Genomic DNA, 11859 nt, shown 5'->3' on the forward strand with positions numbered 1-11859 from the left:
AACCACAATCTTTGTATGGTACTTTCTTGATACCATTCTCTCACCCAGTCTCATTCACTAGATTATAACCTGCATGAGGGCAGGGATTGTGTATTCCTTTTGTATTCAGCACAATGGGAAATGCATGCTAATATAAGCAGTTGTTAAACTGTCTAATGGATGGAATTAACTGCACTAAGCTTTATTCAAGTTCACTTTCTCCAAGTAGTTTCTTTTTTTTTTTCTAAAAGAATGAGTGGAGGGGCAGCTAGGTGGCCCAGTGTTTAGAGCACTGGCCCTGAAGTCAGGAGGACCTGAGTTCAAATCCGGCCTCAGACCCAACACTTGACACTTACTAGCTGTGTGACCTTGGGCAAGTTGCTTAACCCCAATTGCCTAAAAGCCAAAAAAAAAAAAAAAGAATGAGTGGGGAGCAGCTAGATGGAATAGTGGATCGAGCTCCGGCCCTGAAGTCAGGAGGACCTGAGTTCAAATACAGCTTCAGACACTTAACACTTACTAGTTGTGTGACCCTGGACAAGTCACTTAACCCCAAATGCCTCATTGGGAAAAACAAAATAAGCAAATTTATTTACAGGTCAAATAAACCAAATAAGGTTCACAACCTAGCTCAAGCAAATTAACAATTATCTATGTGCATCTCTACCCCAGAGGTCTTATAGGGTCAGTTACTTACAGTCAAGCTTTGCTTAGCACTCTTATCCAAGTCTAAGCTGCCCTCAGTTATCTGAAAATGGAATAAGCTGATTCATGATACACATGACATCTGATCAATGGCCACTGGGGTACTGGGTGATGATCTACCATAAACGTCCTGCAGGCACCTCAACTTTATATTCAAATGGATGTGTGATCTCATCTATAAAAGTAATCCCTGCAATGAGGCAATTCATAGCTTCTCTGCACTTGCTCATCCAGAGATTAATACTCACATTCTTCCATAATTTCACCATAGAGGGTCAGTAAGTGCTGGGGTAGCTACTTATGTTTGCCTGACAGCACAAAGATACCCCATGGCCATAGTCTTCACTTATTGCTATACCCTCATCTCACTATCCCAGTCTCTTTCTTGTTTTAATGACATCCTTAACAATGTTTCTCCTTCATAAGCACTCATATGTGATGTGCTACAGTTTGTCAATGCCCACCACGTACCTCTCCATTGCCATTTGGGCAATTCTCAATTTCAGTTCTTTAGAGAATGTACTGTCCTATAAACTTTCAACCACACAAGAGATGCAATGAATACAGGGTTCCAGGAAGTTGACAAATATACCAACATATCATTTTGCCTCTATTCCTTACCTGAGTTTTTCAGAGAGAGGATTCAAAGCTTCATTCAACTCTAGCAGAAGAGCAGCCCAGGAACTTAATCCCTCTGTAAGCAGTACTATCTATTGAAAAATGATTTACAAAGTTGTTATAAAATGCCATAGTAAAACGGTATCTATTTTATTCAGTATTATATTTCAAGAAGTTTTCACAGTCTCACTTTCTGCTTACATGTATCTTTCATTCAGGAAGGACATTCATTTGCAGTTTACTTTATACAATATTATCTTAGATTGCCTTAATTTATACATAATTAATATTCAGAAAATTTTCCTAATTTATATTCCTTATCAGATTTGAATTTATAATTCCTAAAATCAGAAGTACAATATAATTTAATGGGACAACTTTTCTGTGCTGCTCCTAAAAGTCTTTATTAAACTTATGTAGTTATATACTTCATATTAGGCTTGGAGTCTAGAACACAGGGGTTTAAATTTCTCCTCTGATGAGGTTAACCAGGAACAAGTCATTCAAATTCTCTAAGCCTCAGTTTTCTCATATGTAAAATAGGGATAAGGCACTAAGAGCAGCTAACTTGGGATTGCGAGGAGAATCAAATAAGATTTTATGTATATATGCATATATATGTATGTATATATACATATATATGTATATGTGTGTGTGCGTGCATATATATGTATATATATGTATATATATATATATATGTAAAACACTTTAGAAAGGCCAGTTATCATCATCACAATCACCATCATCTATGAATTAGTTACATAGTGCTTTAAAGGGGATTTTTCTGTGTTTTTGTACCACACCTAGGATTTTATTGGTATTCTGAATTCCCAGTAAGGAAACTCTATGATCAAAGATTGGAATTTGATATGCAATGTACACTCTTAAAAGAGTTGTTTGGAGACCTCAAAGGTTCATTGACTTGCCCAGGGTCACACAGTTAGTGAGTTCACTAAGGTTTTTTGCCTAATGGATAGACTATCTTTTGCTTCTCCCATTAGATTATAAGCTCTTTGAGGTCAGGAACTATCTTTTTCTTATTTATACCTCAGCACAGAGACTAGTACACAGTAGGCACTTAATAAACATTTATTTTATCGTAAAATAAGATACCGAATCAGGAATAAATAAATAAGGAGCCAAAGAAATGTTTGCTTTGGTGAGCAAATATTTCTTGATTGAGGAAAACATGACACTAGTGAGTAGTTATCCCTCTAAATTCAATAACTTAACAAGCATCTATTTAGCATACAATATGCAAAAAGCACTTGGCATCATTGATAGAAGACAAGTCTTGGAGTCAGAGAGATCTTGGTTTAAGCCCTGCCTTTGAAACATACTCACTGGGAGCTACTCTCTGAAGCTACTACAATGTTTACATTATTATAACATAGTCTATAAGCAATACAATGATCAAAGGCAGTTCCAAAAGACTCATGACGGAAAATGCTATCCATATCCAGAGAAAGAACTATGGGATTCTAAATGTAGATTGAAGCATAGTATTTTCTCTTTTTTTTCCTTTCACACGTTTTTCCCTTTTGTTCTGATTCTTCCTTCACGTGGAAATATGTGGAAATATGTCTAACAGGATTGTACATATATAGCCTATATCAGATTGCATGCCATCTTGAGTAGGGGGCAAGGGAGGAAGGGAGAAAAAAAAATTTAACTCAAAATCTTTTAAAAGTGAATGTTGGGGGCAGCTAGGTGGCGCAGTGGATAGAGCACCAGCCCTGAAGTCAGGAGGACCTGAGTTCAAATCTGGCCTCAGATACATAACATTCACTAGCTGTGTGACTCTGGGCAAGTCACTTAACCCCAATTGCCTCACACAAAAAAATAAGTGAATGTCGAAAACTATCTTTACATGTAACTGGAAAAAAATAAAATACTATTATTAAGTGGAAAAAATATAGTCTGTAGAAAACCATGGGGAGGGGTGACTCCTGAATTGGGAAGAGGGGGCAAGGAGAAGGGGACCTGAATTAGGTGCCATAAGCCTAGTTCAGGAGAAAGGCTAGATCAGAGAACTTCTGTGAGCAGAGTCCAAGGAATGATGTAATTGAGAAGAGTGTTGACTTGAAGCTAGTAGATCTAAAAACTCATTCATAAAAGTGCTCTATTTTCTCTAGGCCTAGAGCTAAGAATAAAGTGAATTCACCGGAAAAGACAATCACCCCTCGAGTTGGGGTTAAAAGAAAGATGATCTGCTAGAAGAAAGGCAAGACAGATAATATCTGGAAGAAGCTAAAGATTAAATCAATACCAAGCTACTCAAGTAATCTGGGATTGTATCTACACTTTAGATATAATGAATTTATAGTTTATACTACAAGATTCCCTTGTACTATATAGGAACAATTATCTATGCATTTGAATTTATACTACTACTACTTTACTGAAAGAGAAGGGAAGGTAGCACCACAGAAGAAGGGGAAAAACAGACCATTAACCACAGGAATATGTTATTTGGAAGATAAATTTTCCCTGAGTGCACTGTACTAATAGGAGAAAGTTATCTGAGCAACTGCCACCCAGTTAATGAGCTGACTCCATTAGGCCAAAGGATTTAAAGCTGGAAGAAAACTTATAAAGACCAAATCCCTTTTTCACATAAGAGTAATTTGAGGCTTACAGATTTTTAGTGGCTTGCCCAAGGCCACACATTCAGTAGGCAGAAGAGCTAGAATCTCAACTTTAAATCCAATGCCCTTTCCACAGTGCCAAGCTGTCTTTTACACTAGGGACCCTTCAACAGCAACAAAAGAATTCTGAAAAAAGAGTGATTGTTTTCTTATCCCAAGAATAAAGTTTCACTTTTGTAAAAAAAAAATATATATATATGTGTGTGTGTGTGTGTGTGTGTGTGTGTGTGTATACATACATCACTTAAATAGTTGACATTTTTTACATTTTCTTTCTCTTTCACCCTCCATCCCCATTTTATCCTATCCCATTCTATAACTTACATATTCAGGAAAGCAAATGGAATCTAGAACTGAATCCTCAACTTTCCCAGCCAAAGATCATATTAGTTAGTTTTCCTTTAAGTGTAGATAGAACTAATCAAAAAACTTAGCATTTATATCTTGATCTGAGGTTTGCAAAGTGTTTATCATGTTTTCTCTTATTTGATCCTCACAACCTGGGAAGCAGGTACAATTATCATCCGCATTTTACAAAGGAGGAAACTGAAGCTGAAAGAGGTGGAGTATCACATAGTTAATAAGTGTCTGAGGAGGCAGGATTCAGACTCTGGTCTTTCTGAGTTTAAATCCAGCACTGTTCTTCATGCAGTCTAATATTGATGGCTAGGGCCCAAGACTGAAAATAGCAACCTAGGTACATGTCTTAGGGAACTGTCTTCAGGCGAAAAAAATATTTCAGTGAATAAATATATATAAGGTGCCATCTTGGAGATCTACCTAAATTACTTTAGGGAAGGGATAGTTAATAATAATGGAAGTAATAATAGTAATGAGACTAAATTTTATAAGTACTTTCCAAATATTATCTCATCTTATCCTCACAAAAACCTTGGGAGGTAAGTGCTATCATTATCTCTGTTTTATAGTTTAGGACACAGAGACAGACATTTACCACATAATGCTTTGGAAACTGAGAAGTCCTTTGTGAGGAGTGGAGAGCTATCGAAGGGTTCAGTTCTTTTTTTGTTTTGTTTTGTTTTTACAGTATGATAGGAAGGAGAGAGGGAGACCCCTTTTAGCAACACAGAGAGAGATCCTCCTTTGCTGAGCTAGCAGCCAGTTTGGGGAATTCCATGCTCCACTATCCCGCAATGATGTACAGACATGAGCCAAACCCTCCCTTGAGCAACAGAGGAAGCTGATTAGAAGAGACCACAACTGGGAGATGTGTGGCTAGCAGGGAAGAAGGAAGCTTTTGGGTGTTTAGCCTATGATGACCAGCACACACTAGACTGCTCAGCAAATGCCAAACGGGACTTCAAACTGAAGCGCCTATTAATGAGTTATCTACAGTGAGTGACTGAGAAATCTCCCCTAATCTTGATGGACTGAGGAACTGAGCGATTTATGAGGAAGTACTGACTTATTTTCCCTTCCCAAAAGGAAGCCAAAAGAGAGTAGAACAGAGATCTGACTCAAAACTTTCTATCCCTGGGAGACTAGGGAGGAGAAGAGATGGCTTGCTTAGAATAGGGACATTTTAGGAATGCTTGCGGCTGGTGTATTTCCTTAATATCTCCATATTTTCACTAAACTTTTTATTATAGTTACAGCATAAGGTGTAATTGATTTGTAAACAATTTGCAGGATCTGAAGGGAAGTTAGGATTTTCCAGTGGTATGACAACAAATAAGCCAAAGTATAGCCTGAAAATAATAGGGACTGCACTACCTATTGCATTTTGGGGGTAGTGGAGTCTGTTACATATTTAATGAGTACCTATAATGTGCAAGACTTTGTGTTATATTCCAGAGAAAAGACAAAAGTTTAAATAAGATACAGTCCCTGCCCACATGGAACATATAGTCTAGCGGGGAATGAGATAATACTAAATTCTCCAAAGTTTCTGGTATTGAGACTCTCCATACTTAGGTAGATTCTTAGACAACAAATACAATCTATATTTAGGCCTATATTTAAAGCCTTTCCACCTTAGTATGATCTACTATAGCATGCCCTCCATGGGGCATAGACTTTGAGAATCAAAAATTGCCTCCTCCATGCTGCACAGAGGCATCAGTGTAGGACCACTGAGGAAGATATGAATACATGCAACATACAGAAACCTCATCAAAGAAACGCAAGGATAGGCATCACACTAAACTACTAAGGTTTCTCTGAGTCTCACTTTACAGAAAACAATAATTTAGTTATATACCGAAAAAGACCTTCAAAGTGCTAAAAATGTATTATAGGCATGGGAAACTTTGAGTTAAGTAATACATGAGTTAGAAAATCATTTCTGAAAGGCTACAATTACAACAGGAGGCAACAGGGAGCCATTACAAGTTCTCAGCCAAGGGAGTAACATTAAATGCAGAGGTTAGAGATAAGTGTATCAACAGCATGCAGATGTAAAAGATACATGGTGTAAAATGGGGGTCTATCCCTAATTTCTGCCAGAGAGCTTTGCAATTTTTTTCAGTAATTCTCCTCGAATAAGGAGTTTCTCTCTGGGTAATTTACGTTTTTGGTTTTATCAAAATTTGGATTTTTGTGTTCTAGTTTCTCATTTCTTCCTTGTCTATCTATTCCATTCCAAACTTTTCTATTTTTAACCAATACCAAAGAGTTTTGATGATTACTACAAAGCAACAATTCCAAGTTTTGCTTAGTCACCTTAACTGAAGGCATCAATAATGTAACAATGTAGTTTTAATAAACATTTAAAGGGTGTTAACATTTTCATAAGTTTTGAATATTTCTTTATATAGGCATAGTAGCTAGATATTCACAGATAAATGAAAAAGTGCATTTTTTACCTATGACTTATAAAATGTCATACATACATGTCTGTCTACTCATACGTTCCCAAAGTGGGTAATACCACCCCCTGGGTGGCATTGGAACAATCCAGTGGGGCAGTAGCAACCTCAGGTGCATTGGGAGGGGGGTTCTGTTGCATAACAGAGTTAAAGTCATAGTGATTACATTATTTTCCAAATAAACATACAAAATGCAAGTTATAACCAATCAGTGGGCAAGCCCACTGACAGGTCTTAACAAGTAAGTGTTGGCAGGCACATATTTTGTCAGGAAGTCCAGCATGCATCAAGAATATGTGCTTGTTTACAATAATTTGTTTACAATATGATACTATATGGTTATATGATACAATATTATATCATCAAAATTTCAATGCAGAAAAAAACCCACAAATTCACAACAAATTATTAAATTTAAGATGCATCATTTTTTTTTTAAATGTTTTATATTTTTTTGAAATAACACAAATTTCCAAAAAGAAAAACTAAGGGGTTAAAGCAAGTAGATTGCAGGGGCAGGGGAGCAGCTGGGCACTGAGTAATTATTTTGTTAAAGGTGGCAGTAGGTCAAATAAGTTTGAGAACCTCTGATCTAGATGCTAACTATCTAGTTATTTATAATGAGATTTTCTAGGTAATTAAAATACTACCTGCATAAATTATCAGTCAATAGAGTAGTCTGTCATGGATCATCAACTAACCTTAATAAAATCACTGTAGGGGAGGGGGGAAAGAAGGGAGGGGGAGAAAATTTAAAACTCAAAATCTTATGGAAGTTAATGTTGAAAACTAAAAATTAATTAATTAATTTTTTTAAAAAGGAACAAATAAAATCACTGTAAAATAATTATTATTACTAGCAATATTTTTAGAGTTCCATATTTCATATATTAAGAGCTTTACAGGAAAATAGAAGCCATTTTCTTTATATTATAAATTTATTACTCATTTCTCTTACTTGATTACCTGCCTCTGTAGCTGCATGACTTGAGCTTTCAAAAGATTGACATGCCTTTCATCAAAACATTCATTCTTCCCTTCTTCTATAAGCCACTCGTATTGATTTCTAAAAAATTAAAACTTTATTTGAAATGTCACATCACCAAAATGTTATTAACATAGCAGTCCACAAATGAAGATAAAAGGGATTAGAAAATGTATAGCCCTTCTTATGACAAATTTAAGACAAATGCATGTGCATTTGCATAAGTTTACACACATTTACAAACCGACTACATTCAAAGGGGAAGGGGACATAGGAGCAGGAGGCATGGCCCTTAGGAGAAGGAAACAACAATGAGATACAAAGGTAGAAGACAAAGCAGACAGAACCGCACAACATACACTCAAAATGCAGAATGATGCAATAGAAAAAACACTGAAATTGGAGTCAGAGGACCTGGGTTCAAATCTGGCCTGCTCTGCCATTGATATATATGACCTTAGGCAAGTCGTTTAATTTCTCTGAGCCTCAGTTTCCTCACTTGTAAAAATGAGTGAAATGATCTTTAGATGATCTTCAAACTCCTTTCCAACCGTAAATCTGACTCCCTAGCTACAGATATTAAAGAAAAGCAGACACAAAGAAGACTGCTAGTTTAATGTTTTGAGAGGATCAGTTGTAATATTCTGCATATTGTAAAGAAAGTACAAAAATAAAAAGGGGAAAAAACCCAGTGAGGTTTGTAGACATGGTTGAGCAGCAAGGATTCCATAGCAGATGTTCTAGACTATATCCTTTGTGTGTGATATTTTGTATGTTCTCTAGTGATACTCCTGTCTTATAATTTGGTATATGTGTATACACACACATACACGCACACACATATATTTTATATGTATATATATATATACATATATATATATATGCATGAGATGTATATGTGTATATGTATATACATACATACATACACATATAGTATCCAAGGAAGGGATATACTCTTGCTACATTCTGCCCTGGCCAAACCACAACCAGAGTATTTCATTCATCTTGGGGAGCCACTTTTAGAAGAACCAAGTAAAATTGGAATGCATTCAGAGGAGGACAACCATGATGATGAGGAAACATAAAACTAGGCCATACAAGCATTAGTTGAACAAACCAGAGATATTCATTTTGGAGTTAACGTATGATATACAATGGTACATTTATATTTAGGTGTGGCTATCTGCTAAGAAAATTTAAGTAATATAGTAATATTGCTGAAAACTCTTCTCATATGCTTTTTCTGGGCAGCAGGGAAAATAGGGTTAGTGTTCGGTAATTGATTAGTATAAACTAGACACAACAAAGTTAATATATGAATCAACACTGATTACAAATTAAAGAAAACATTTTCCAGCTTCATTTAAATATTACAATAATGTATTAAATGAGAATCTAATAAATCTAAATAAATTTAAAACATCCAAGTATGTTTTACATGAATTGTTCCTAAGTTATGATATATGTAGAAACATATTTCTATCTTCCAAAAATTTATTCAGGCCCATTTACACAATTACAATTACAAATCAACTTAAGAGAAAGTTTCTCTGAAAGAGAGCGATATAAAAAAGAGTGATGATTTAAAAAACACCCAAACACTATTAGGGATCTTGTTTTCTGGTGCCTAATCATCCACTTACCAGCTATGTGACCATGAACAGATCAGTTCTGTTCTCTTCACCTCTTTTCCCTCATTTATAAAACAAGGGAATTAAAGTAATGGAGCTCTATGTTACCTTTCAGGTTTCATCTTGGTTACTATGATTTTCTGTTTCTTATAGAGCCATTTAAATGGCAAGAGGCTATAAAGCTTTGGAGAAGATACCTTCTTTCCACTCAGAAAACTAGACTATGCTTCTTTTCTTTACCAAATAAATACAAGAACATCAAATAACAGAAATAAGTTTTTGGAGGGAAAGGGGTCTGGATCTAGTAAACATTACTCTTTCATTCTGAGAGGAAGGAACAAGAAAACAAGCTAGAATGATTTTGTTACATCCCTATAGTCTTCATCTGACCTCTGTAAAGGTAAGTATTTTTGAAGTTATGGAAATTTCTATTTACACCATATTGGCTGTTCCTAGTTGGTTACAATATTATGCCCCCTAATATAATATATTATTAGTGCACCATGCACAAGGTATTATTATTAATAATTTAAGTCACTTTCAAAGTTGCTAAGCAGCAATCCTGACCAACAGCCATGTGAGTTGCTAACTATCAACCTGGTTGGAGCAGAAGACTAGGAAGTAAAGTAAAGAAAGGGAAGCTCTGACCACCAATGGGTTGCATGGGAAAATTGGGAAAAAGAGAGAGATTCCTGATAGTTACTACTAGCTACAGTTTTAATTTACTGAAAGAAACATTTACAACCATTAAGGCTACTGTTATACCTTCTTGTCCTATCCTGTAAACTTCCTACTTGAAGACATTGGAGAGTCTCTTAATCTAGTTTTTCTCCTTTTAATAGGGTAGAATCTGGAGCGCAAGAGTCAGCTGAGAATGGGCTGGTTCCAGGGCTCCTGCAGAAATGCTTCCCAACCTTTAAAATATAAAACAAGTCCCCAGTAGCAAAAGGAAAAAAATTAAGTTCTTATGGTAAAATGTCATATTTCTATCAATAAGAGAATCATAAAATAGCATTTAAATAGGTAGCATGTAGATAGAGCACAAGAGTCAGAAAGACCTGAGTTCAAATCCTGCCTCCAATACTTACTAGCTGTGTGACCTAGGGCAAGTCACTTAACCTCTCCCTCAGTTTCCTCAACTGTAAAATGGGGATAATACTACCTACTTCACAGGGTTGTTGTGAGAACCAAATGAAATATTTGTAAAGCACTTAGCACAGTGCCTGACACAGAGTAGGCACTAAATAAATAAATAAATGCTAGCTATTATTGTTATTGGGTAGCTACCTGGTGCAGTGTAACTGGGCCTGGAATCAGGAAAACTCATCTTCTTGAGCTCAAATCTAGCCTCAGACACTTACTGTCTGTGTGACCCTGGGCAAGTCACTTAAACCCTATTTTCCTCAGTTTCCTCATCTGTAAAATGAGCTGAAGAAGGAAATTGAAAACTACTCCAGTATGTTTGCCAAGAAAACTCCAAATGAGGTCATGAAGAGTTGGGCAGGACTCAACAACAACCCTGGAAAACAGATTTTAAGTTCTCCCTGAAAAGAAAGCTGCACCTCTGAGGACGATGTAACTGCTCGCCCTTGAAGGAATGATGAAGTGTATCCATAGGTACTGATGCAGTGAGGATCAGAAGAAGAAATGAGGTGAGATGACAGTTCCTGACTGCCTGCTGAGAGCCACAGAAAGCATCTACACATCAATTTGATAACAACAATAGAGGTATCAGATCGGCCTTCCCCAGGGAACATAAAGATTTGTTAAACAAAATCTCACACTGGAGATTTATGTGGGGACAAAGAATGCTTACTACCAGAAGGCACCTGAGAAGCATTGCAAAGGACTATAATGTTTAAGCAAGAAAACTGAAGGCCTTAAGAATATAGGCACATTTCTTCACTGTTGTCAATCAAAAGCAGTTTGTCCTCCTTCAACACCAGAATGAGATACATCCTCAGGAGCCCCGTGGTAGCCAGCCTCTGATTCAATAGCAACTTCCTACTAAGGTATAGAAAAGAAAGGAGGAAAGTAGTCATCTCCCTACAGAGATCACAAATGAAAGTGATCCACTTGTTTTTTTATGCTCCGGAAATAAACCATAATTGCAGATACAGTTATTTATACCTGGAAAAACCTGCAAGGCCACAAAAAGAAACATAAGAAAGGAGCTCTGTAACTTCTTTAACAAAGATGCTAGGATTTGTTTTCCAATGGCTGCTAAATAGCAATGCTAAATTCACATGTCTAAGGTCAATCAATGAATTAACAAGCATTTATATGAGATATCTACTTGGCACCAGGCACTGTGCTAAGTACTAGGGATAAAAATGCAAAAGGAAGGGCAACTAGGTGGCGCAGGGAATAAAGCACTGGCCTTAGAGTCAGGAGGACCTGAGTTCAAATGTGACCTCAGATACATAACACTCACTAGCTGTGTGACTCTGGGCAAGTCACCTAAC

General features: G+C 36.4%; 1 long non-coding RNA gene across 1 annotated transcript in view; it reads right to left on the reverse strand.

Annotated features, from left to right (window-relative positions):
- LOC144454155 (uncharacterized) overlaps window positions 1–1379 on the reverse strand; it is a 47975-nt gene extending 46596 nt beyond the window's left edge. The window contains exon 1 of the long non-coding RNA XR_013485681.1: window positions 1306–1379. This is a non-coding gene — a long non-coding RNA (uncharacterized LOC144454155). The remainder of the gene's footprint in view (window positions 1–1305) is intronic.
- Window positions 1380–11859: the final 10480 nt, after the last annotated feature.

Source organism: Phascolarctos cinereus, unplaced genomic scaffold, assembly GCF_003287225.1.
Source record: "Phascolarctos cinereus isolate Bilbo 61053 unplaced genomic scaffold, phaCin_HiC Scaffold_4;HRSCAF=312, whole genome shotgun sequence".
In the NCBI taxonomy this organism is placed as follows: Eukaryota; Metazoa; Chordata; class Mammalia; order Diprotodontia; family Phascolarctidae; genus Phascolarctos; species Phascolarctos cinereus.